The sequence below is a fragment of the Bactrocera tryoni genome, chromosome 3, assembly GCF_016617805.1.
Source record: "Bactrocera tryoni isolate S06 chromosome 3, CSIRO_BtryS06_freeze2, whole genome shotgun sequence".
NCBI lineage: Eukaryota > Metazoa > Arthropoda > Insecta > Diptera > Tephritidae > Bactrocera > Bactrocera tryoni.
Window position 1 is genome coordinate 66,072,139 of NC_052501.1, and position 9,661 is coordinate 66,081,799.

At 34.3% G+C, this 9,661-nt stretch overlaps 1 pseudogene; it reads left to right on the top strand.

Moving 5' to 3' along the window:
- The first annotated feature begins 320 nt into the window (after window positions 1-320).
- On the top strand, window positions 321-459 carry LOC120773138 (annotated as a pseudogene).
- The last annotated feature ends 9,202 nt before the right edge of the window (window positions 460-9,661 follow it).

Consider the following 9,661-nt stretch of genomic DNA (forward strand, 5'->3'; position numbering starts at 1 on the left):
GGCTACGCTGGCTAGGTCATGTTGTCCGGATGGACGAAAACACTCCAGCTCTGAAAATATTCGACGCAGTACCCGCCGAAGCAGACACTGTACCGTTGTCCTAATTATGGTTTGGTTATGGATGAAAGAACTATACAATGGATCGCCGATTGTTACCTCTTTCCTTGCTGCTGCTGCGCATATGTATGTTTGTATGCTTGTGCATTATTGAAGTTATGCTTCTTTTTCTTTCGTTTGTCTTTCATTTCTGCGAATTCTCAACTATTTTATGTGCCCTTTTGTTGAAATACCCTGCATTGGTCCATTTTTTGGAAATCGTCCCGCGATGACCAACTATTTTCATTTTATCTGACAGCGTGAGGTTAAGAAGTTCATTTCTAATTTTGTCTTGTGGCATATTAGAAATGATGTTTCTTCGAAAATCGTTCGCTTACAACGGATAAAACGACTTCTGAGTGGTGATTTCAATGAATGAATTCCTTTTGGTTGAAACGCTCTGCGTTGGCCGTTGTAAAGTTAAGACTATACTTCTAAGGATCATTCATTCCTTTCATTTCTTAAAAGAAATTAATGACCTTTAGAAATATGCATATTTGCATTATTTCGTTGTCATTTCCATATTCGTAGCAATGGAATTTCTATGGCATAAGTAAAGTAATGGCCGCCGATTGTCACCCCTTGCCGCTGTAGCAGCTTCGCCTACAAACATGTGTAAAACCAAAAGAATGTATACTTATGATCGTGAATACTTATTGACGCAGATTTTTGCGAGAAGCACCAGAAAGTTGTGCAATTTATGATTTTTAGCTTTTTCCATCGTCGCGAAAAGACGACTTGTTGGCAAAGGCATGCTCGGGGAGATGTTACGGCCTCTGTTTTTATGAATGAAGCGAGATCGCTTGTGGAATTTGCGCCTGCGTTCAAGAATGAAATCGTTTTTGTTGTAAATTGTACTACACTTGTTGTTCGCCAATTTGGCTGCCATATTGACTTGTGAAGATCAATTTTTTGTTGGTGACATATTCATATGTGTACGCATATGTATGTTTGTATGCTTGTGCATTATTTGTTTGGCAATGTATGCAAATATATGTACATATAAGTATATATGAACATGCAAGTCAATGCGCGATGAAAATATGATTTCAATTTCTGAACGCGCACCGATAACTGCTGGGCCTTCAACGCGTGTTGATGGATTACAAAATAGAGATGATTACAGAGACAGAACTTCTTTTCTAGTCAAAGTTCCTTCATTTAGACTTTGCTTTATTCTTCATTTTATGTGCATAATAAATTTATAAAATGTGAATTTAAGTTTTCTAGTTTTCTTTCATACAAAATGATATGCATTTCTTGGAATATCACTAAGAAGTATAACATCATCCGCGCGTAGGGACTCCACGCACCTTTTTTCTTTGGTTTTTGAATTATTAGCAAAGTCCTACAATGTTTTACTCAAAGTAGTATATTGGCCTAAATTTCGAATGGCCTGACTGTGGTGCCCCTTAAGAGGGGATGCTTTATATCTTATCTTAATTAAAGGTTGATCAAAAAAAATAATAAAAAAAATTAAACCAAATATTTTGGAAGTTGTATTGGTCTCGCTAACTCTAACTCGCAATTTTGTTTTCAATGTAATATTAAATAAATTTATTGCAAAAAGGTTTGCAAACTGATGGTCTCTACAGTTAACGCAGTAGAAGTAGTTTTTGTTTCAATAAAAAAGTTTTAAAATTATTAAAATCATTTTTTCTAAAGTAATGAAAGTAATAAAAAATACAGTTTAGAAAAAATCAAAATTATTTGATTCTAAAATTAATAATTTTATAATTGTTTTAGGTGTAGGAATTGCGTACATAGAAATTAAATGTTTTAACTAAAAGTGCTAAAAATTTAATTTTTTCTAAAAAAAAAAAATGTAATCAGAAAATAATATAATAACTCCTTTTAGGACGAAGAAATTTATTTAAAAAATTTACAATTTTGTAACAAAATAATTGATTTATATCTCTTTTGTATGAGAAAAGAATAATGAAACAAATTGGGTACATGAGAAAAAGATTTTTATATAAAAAACTAAAAATGTATAACAATTTTTTTTTTTCAATATAATTCATTTATAAAAACTTTCTCTTAAGAATTTCGATTTTGAAATATAAATACTGTCCAAACTTGAGTACTTTAGCCTATCTTCCAAGCAGAGTTAACGAAATATTACATGTATATGTCTTGACTATTAACTCTTCTCAGCTAAATTAACTTATAGCTTTTTTTAAGAAAACGAAATTTTGTAATAAATAATAATTATTTTCTTTTACAATTTGTCGTTTTCCAGTTTTTGGTTCAAAATAAGAGTCATGTCGAAAGCAAATTTAGCACCTCTATCATTGAATACCAGCTCACCACACTCCTTCAGTGTACAGGTGCTGACTATCTAGGGGTTGTATGCGCCACAACCCCGGCTAAATATGTATGTATTGAAAAGTTTCTACCTCTTGCGAAGAGCTTCAACTCTCATACAACTCTCTCTCTCTCTCTCTCTCTCTTATTCTCTCTCTTAGTCAATAAAGCACGAGTGCCAAACTCACCACACCGCCCTGTGGGCGACACACTAATAACCTATTAACGTTGGTCAAGCGGATACATATTAACGCTATGCATGGATGTGTATTTGTATTCATTCTTGCTTTTATATCTCGTCATGTATGTATCTGTAGTTCAATACTAACGTTGCAAGTGCTTCTGCACTCTTTGTACTGTTAAGACCTAAGTTAATGGCCTTCTTCTGTGCTGCTATGTCACTGTTATTGCTGCTATTCTGGCGCTCCTTCTCCTTCTAAGAGTTTTCCACTACTTTGTCGCGCTGTGTGCATGTGTGTGCGTTTGCTAAGCCATGCAAGCGCTGTGTAATTTATTAAGCAACATTGTTTGCCTATGTACATATGTACCTCAGCTTGCCTTTGTTTTTATGTTTGTTATATATGGCATATATGCATGTGTGTGTTGACAGTAGTCAACAGCTGTTGGTCAGAAGCTATACATTTGCATGAAGTGGCAGCAGTAAGCAAACCAAAAACTCAGCTTTGCTATGAATGGTTTGGGCCGGGGCGCTATAAGCAACAAGCGGAATGCAAGCGCACATACTACATACATGTATGTATATTCTTATATGTGCACTTACTTCCCTGCAAGAATATGCACTTCAAGGTCAGTAAAATGTTGCTGCCACAATTTATTTATTTCTGTTTTACTTCCTTGACAAGCGTTGTTTGCAGTCTCCCCCACTTCGGTTGATTTTTTCTGCGCGCCTCGAACAACCCGCTGTGTTTGCCTGTCCTTCTTGTTTGCTCTACTTCGAATTGTTTGCTTTTGTTAGTGTTTAGCGACTACTTGAGGTTCTTTTGGTTTATTTTGCTACAGAATCATTCATTCAAGTTCTCGTTCAACATGTCAAGGCTTTCTGTGGAGCTTGGCAGTTTGAATGCTACTGGTTAGATAAATACCAACAAACAAATTGGAAAAGGTATGTACATACCACAAACAGCTAGTTAACGGTAAACTAGTGTCTTGTTTCTGAATGGAGGAAATGAACTAAATGCAGTAATTTATATTCAAACCTAATATGACAAGCTATTTGGTTGACAATGATTTGATTAATATTAATAACGACCATTTAGTTATTTACGATGCGAGGTGATTAAGGGCTGGAGACTACCTTCTCAGTAGGGCACATAAATATTTGTTGCCTAATTACGATCGATTATTATTGAACGATAACAAATAAGCAACCGTATCCATTATTACTTTATTCGATGAATTTAATCGTTAACAAATTAAAGTATCTAAGATCATATACTAATCATGTCTTGTACATTGAATTATTTTTCTTTAATAAATAAATTTAATCGATCACAGATCGATTATCAAGACCCTACACCTATCATATTCTACTAGCTGGACAATATTATACATTTTTATAACCTAAAAAAGGTACATTAAGTTGGCCCGAAGTTTGCAACATCCAGAAGGAAACTTTGAAAATATTTATATAAACATTTACGGAAGGGCTAAATTCAGGAGTACTCAAGGACTTTGTACTTAAACTCCATCTGAGAAGGATCAAAGGCAGATAAGTACCTCAGTTAATGTTAAAAATATTGCACAAAATTCTAGATTTATTGTTTGATGAAATCGTGAATGGATTACAATCAAATTTAATATTATATATGGATGGGACGAAGATAGCGAGAGGTGTAAAATTTATCTTGATCTTATCAATAAAATAAAATGACAACAAGAAAACGGGGTGCTCCCGAACATTTTATACTCTTACGACTTGCAAGAATCAAAGCCAGAGGATCGGAATCTAAACAATTTTATATTATTTATACAAATACTGTATATACATCACCGACGCATTTGGCATACGATTTGTTAGAAAAACGAAAATCATTACTCTTAGTATATTGGAGTTAGGGTAGTATCTGTTATACTGAAAAAAACACAAATACAATCACATGGTGTAAAGCCATTCAAAATTCCTGATATTAGTTATACGGGGGCTATGCCAAACTTTCGACCAATTATATCTATTTTAGGAACAAAGATATACTGTTATGAGCAAAACACAGGAAAGTATTGACGCGATTCAACCCGTGTTTGATTGATTCTGTCGGAATTTCAATTGTATGTTCGGTCAAACGTCGACTTTAGATACTGAGATCCACATATTCGATTCCCAGTTTTGAACAGTCATTTATATATATATAACCCTATATCTATTTCGATTCGAAGTGATTCGTACAGCCTTTAGGTGAACAAAATTATAATACTCTGTAGCAACTAGTTTTCAATTCATTATTGACATTTTTGATCACTCCGAATTTCTCAATATATCACACAGGTTGACCAATATTTTCGATAACAAGTTCGCAATAGAAACTCGGGTTTATATTCGATAGGTGGGGCCTTGAACAATTGTTGTCCTATTCTGTCAATTTTTGTTCATCAAATGGCAAGCCTTAAAGGCACTATACGTGCGAAGTTTTATTCCCGTACATTCATTGGTTCTTGACTTGCATCATACTGGAAAGTGAAAGAATCAGATTGAATTTAAAATTGTATTATACAAGGTCTATCGCAAAAGAAACAGGACTGTTAAAAAAAATTAACATTTTTCAAAAGATATATATTTATTTAAAGTAGTTTCCTTGTGCTTCGATACAGCGTTTAGCCCGATCAATTAGCTTTTCAAATGAGTGTTTAAGGTAATTTTTCGGAATGCTCTTGAGAATATCGGTCGTCGCCTTTTGGATAGCTGAAATGTCCTGAAACCAGTGTCCTTTCATGAGCAAATGAAGTTTTCCACATAGGTGCCAGATCAGGTGAGTAGGGTGAGTGATTAATGGTTAATATGGAGTTTTTTGTCAAAAAATTAGTGACAAGCGTCGACCGATGACACGGCGCATTATCGTGCAACAGGCACCAGGACCCGGCCTTACGGTATTGTGGTCGAGCACGACGAATGCGTGACAGAAGACGCTTCATAACACCAAGGTAAACACAGCATTAATCGTTTGGCCAGGTGGGACGAGCTCTCGATGTACAATACCCTCGAAATCGTAAAACCAAATCAGCATTGTCTTTATTTTTGACTTCTGAAGACGACCGACTTCTGATTGTCACAGAGGTCCTCACGACCTACTTGAAATCGCTTAAACCACTCATGCGCATTACCACGGGATAGGCACTGATCACCAGAAACTTTTTTCATCATTTGAAATGTCTCAGTAAACGTTTTCTCAAGTTTAAAACAAAATTTTATATTTGCTCTTTGCGCTTTACGACCGATGACCAAAAGCTGCTGTCACTTTTTGATCGATAACATCGATTGTAGTTATCCAATTATCTTCAAATTTTTACAAAATGTCAACAAGAGATCAAACTTATATTAAAAAATTCTGTTTCTGTTGCGACAGACCTTGTATGTATGAGGAGAAGGCACTGTTACATATGGATGCCAAGATAATCTTACATACCGAATTTGACTGAAATTGGTCGATTAGGTCCGGAGAAGTGTTACTTAACTTAAAAGTTAAATTTTGCCACCGGGTCCTTTAATGCCACTCGAACCTCTGGAGCATAATATTTAATGACTGTGATATAATTAGTTATTGATTTATCGCACTCTTAGTATTTTCAAAATTACTTTTATATAGGGAGTAGGCAGGTTAATTGTGCATTTTCACATTGTTTTTAGAGGTCTTAAAAAGTAATGTTGTCCTGTGCAAGTTTGGGAGATGTAGCTTGAAAGGTTAAGGTTTATATACATGAAATCTATTAGAGGGCAGGACCACGCTCTGAATTTATTTAGCCATGTCATGAGAAATCGATTTGAAGTTATACACAGTTTAATTTTTCCCTATAATCTGGTCATTTGACGGAGCCGCCGATATCGAACTACTAGTGTATATAGCTGTCGCACAAACTGAACAATCGAAATCAAAATCTTGTATGGAAACTTTTTTATTAGTGAAAAGTATTATAACGTCGGTGCTACCGTTAACGTTTTTTATTTTTTAAAATTAAATATATTCAATTGAACAAGAATACTCGATGATCAATTACTGGTGATAAATGGCAGGTTAAAGAAGAAAAATTATCAATTTCTATTATAAAATTGTTTTTCAAAAAATGCTACTGAGCAATTAGGGATATATATTATTCATTGAAATCGTTCGCTTCTTTCTTTATTCTTGGTACTAGAGAAAGTTGGTTTGCTTTCTACTGATCAATATATATTAGCTAAGTCGCAGAGTATTGTTGCTTGAACAAGCCTCACACTTATTGCGGTCAAAATACTCCACGAACTCCATTTTTTATATTAACAAATAGCGTGTTTGCCATATTTTTACCATTCTTTCGATATCGTTGAAAAAAATACTTCTTCTGGAGCATAAATGATCTCTTCTTTATTGATTATAAAAAAAAGAGATTTGAGAGTTCAACTAGATCGGTGCCTGTAGATTCTTCTTTATCACATAACTTCAAGCAATCACTGTACATATGTATCAATGCATGTACCCAACAGCATGCAATAAATTACCAATTTTACAGCCAAAACATAATGCTAATACCGCACTGCACATTGCGCAATACACGCAAACACGAATTGTATGCAATGCATGAAGTGCCGCTAAACCATTGACCAACGCTCAGCAGGTTTGTTGTTTTTTCTTTTTTGGTCTGCCAGCCAGCATCACATGAAATATGTCTCATTCGCAGACGCTAAAGGTCTCGTTTTCATTGCTCATTTAGCGTCGCTTCGCACACAAACATACACGCATACCACACATACTAACCAATGCAAACCTCTTAATGAGCAGCTGGCAGTCCCACGACTGTTGGCGTCTTGTTTTGCGTTAAACGATTTCCAAGTGAACGAGTCACATAAACCCACTTATCCACAAGCTGTGCCATTTCTTGACCAGTTCAACAACTAAAATAATAACAGTAAAAGGCACATGCTTGACCGACGACTTTCATTGAGTGGCTTTTAAAGGGCGGCGAGTCGGCTTTGACGCCGTCAGCTGTATCGTTCAGAGTTAAAACGTTTTTACGATGACTTGGATTTCTTTCTATAATTATTTAATTGAGGCGGTGAGTTGATGCGTTTTTGCTAATCAATTCTGTTAGAAAAAATAATATTTGTTATTGCAGCTGCAGTTGCATCACAGCGTTGAGTTTTTGTAATAAATTATTTTTTTATGTCATTAATGTTTTATTTATAACAAAATATTGTTTGCTAATGAAATATTAAACGCTAGTTTTATTATTTCTTAAAGTGGTCAAAAATTTAGCAACCCTGCAATTTTTGGTTATATTGAACTTTACTCAGTTTGTCTGCAATCTTTATATAAATCTTCTGACCCTGTGTTTGTAATTGAACTGCTCCTAAACGGCTGGACCGATTTTGATGAAATTTTTTGTATGTGTTTAGGGAGATTCGAGAATGGTTTAGATTTGCAATTTGGTCCATTGGAAAATGTTTTTTTTAATTAATTTTTCATTTGTAATTAATTGCTAATTTTGGAATATTTTACATTGGATCCGATAGATTGCGCTGCCATCGCAGTATCCAATATTCAAACCTTAAATTGGCGTAAACGTGCAATAAACAAAACGATGCCAAAGTAAAAGGCGACATCTGTAGACAAGTTTTCATAATGTGGACAGAGCTGTTCGTTTTTAAGTAATAAATCAGGTGATTCGATCTATATATATAAAAGAAAGTTGTGTTATGCCGGTATTCTGCTTGAGACGATTGTCTCATGTCTCTAATTGTCACAATCGTAATTTAGTGACTCTGTTGGTCAGGAGTCTCATTTTGGTATTCTAGTAGTATACTGTATCTGCCAGAACACAAAAATTAGACTCCTGACTAACATAGTCACTTAATTACGATTGTGACAATTAGAGACATGAGACAATCGTCTCAAGCAGAATATCGGCATTAGTTACACCATTTATAACTGAAGAACGGCTAAACCGATTTGGCTGAAAATTGGTGGAGAAGTTGCTTAGAAACAGGGTAAGGACATAGGATACCTTTTATTTCTTTATGTCAAAATTTAATACAACTCTTAAATCCAAAAATTATATTTAAATCATAAGCATTTGTTCAATATTTATGTTTGTAGGAATCATTTGAATATATGTATGCGTACAGTTTTAAACAGATTTTTCCTTAAAAATAAAACTATTTCTAAGTATTGGGAATAGTAGAAAAGAACTACAACCAAATGCGCTGTCAAATATATTATAACTGGCTCAGTAATCAGTCGTTGAGTATGTATTATACCACGTCCATCCCAAAATACTGATATTATAACCTTTCCAGCTGACTTTTTCGTCTTTCCACGCCTGAGAACCGGTTCATCATGTGCAGTCTACTAGAATGACAGTCGATTGGACTTCAGTGGGAAATGATGGAGTTATGTTTATATTGTCACACACTGACGCAAAAATTCGGTTTTATTATGATTAAACCCACTTTTCACAGAGCTTTCGCCTCTTTAAACATAGGAAATATCTTTTCATCGGTGGATTTCCCTGAGCTCAAATTCAACAGTATTTTCCCCCAAAACGCAATGCTTTATTAACACTTGAAATGCCTTATGCTCCATTTTTTTAAAAACTAACACAAGTTGTTTCATAATAATGCTTTATCTCATTAACCAATAGTTATAATCCAACTAATAGAAATCATATAGATGGTAGTAGTAGCATTATCTATGTATCAGCCACAGTGAAGCGTGGACGGGTTCTCTAGTCTTTTTGTAAAAATGCTTATTATGTGATAAAACCGGCAGGCAGTGCTAGCTTACTTATTCGCAAAACTAATTCTAAATATTATAAATTTACTAAAGCTTGCAATTGCAATATAGAATATTTTAATTTTGGAACCCCAACTTTTCGATAACAAACGCATTTTTGAGTTTTTTTGTAACTGAGACTTTTTTTTACAGTTTATTAATGTATGCTTCACTATTTTAAAGAAATATATTAATATTAATAACAATCATATAATTCCTGTAATATAACTATATAATTGGATAAATAATAATAGCTGGTGATCCCTTTAAAGGTACTTTTTCCT